The sequence below is a fragment of the Aegilops tauschii genome, unplaced genomic scaffold (assembly GCF_002575655.3).
Source record: "Aegilops tauschii subsp. strangulata cultivar AL8/78 unplaced genomic scaffold, Aet v6.0 ptg000697l_obj, whole genome shotgun sequence".
Lineage (NCBI taxonomy): Eukaryota > Viridiplantae > Streptophyta > Magnoliopsida > Poales > Poaceae > Aegilops > Aegilops tauschii.
In genome coordinates this window covers 30,001-31,292 of record NW_027332930.1, presented here as the reverse complement: position 1 = coordinate 31,292, position 1,292 = coordinate 30,001, and positions in this window count along the sequence as shown.

Here is a 1,292-nt window from a genome sequence, read left to right as displayed (position 1 = left end):
CGACCATCGTCCTGCGCTTCCACTTTCGTGGAAACTCAGAGGCAACAGCCGAGCCGGTTGTCGCTCTTGAGCGGCATAGCTCATCCTCCTTGAGGATCGGCGCAGAGAGTCGCATATCCTACCACGTAACTGTGGAGAGGTAGAGGCAACTCCTGTTCCGGTTGTTCTCAATTCAGAGAGCTTTGGGTCGGGTCGAGGCAACCGAAAGGGCCACGACCCTTTATCGTCAGCAGCATCCGATACCAAAAGCGGGAGCGAGGATGCCTTGATAGCAGCGGGCACGTAACGTGCCAGCGCCACGAGGCAACGCCGCAAGCGCTATTTGGCCGCAGCGGCACACCCAAAGGGCGTCCGCCGCGAGGCAACAATTATCCGAAGCGCCACTTCCCGTAGGTCGGGTACTAGCACGCAAGCACTGTTAATCCAGCGATTCAAAGCCACACAAGGGACGGGACACGGCGCCGGTAGTCGGCCGCAGTACAACGGGGGATCTACCGGCAGACACGGGTCCAAAGCTACTCATGCGCTTAGTAGCCAACAAGCGGTCAAACCAACCAAGCCTCCGCCCGTGCAGAGCACGGGAGGATCACTTGCACGAAGGCGTCCTGCAAGGCCAAATCACGCGTGTGTCACACCCGCAGCAATAAAGTTACGAATGCAACGATTTTCCGAAGGCAACTTAATCGGGACGTCGGTGCAACGTTGTCCGACGGTCTTAACGTGCACGAAACGGGCTACTTTCCTGTTTCCCGAGCCGCATTCGGCTGTTGGGTCAGAATTTCACTTGAGACGTACAGGGGACCGGGACAGCGATGACGTTGCCCCCGGGGGGCAACGGTTTTCCGGAGGCGACATTCGAGGCACACCGTTGCGACTGTTTACCGTCGGTCGGAACGTGTACGTAACGGGGTACTTTCCTGTTTCCCGAGCCACGTTCGGCTGTAGGGTCAGGATTTCTCACGAGACGTACATGGGACCGGGCCAGCACCTTCGTGATGGCATAACGACGGGACATCCGAGGCAACGTTGGGAAAGGATGGGCGTACGAGAAAACGGGTGTTTTTCCTAAGAAAAACCAACCGTGTTCCGTACGCCCACCAGGAAGGACCCCTCCTCCCTACTATACCCGAGGGTTTTAGCCCCCATTGGGACCCCTGCCCTTCAGTTTGTGAAGGAGGGGTACACTGTTTTGAAACGCCGCCGTGGCAGCGTTTTTCTGCCATGAGACATGTTTTCGCTGCCATGGCACCGTTTCTTGACCATCATTAGCTAGTTTTGACCCGGTTTCCATG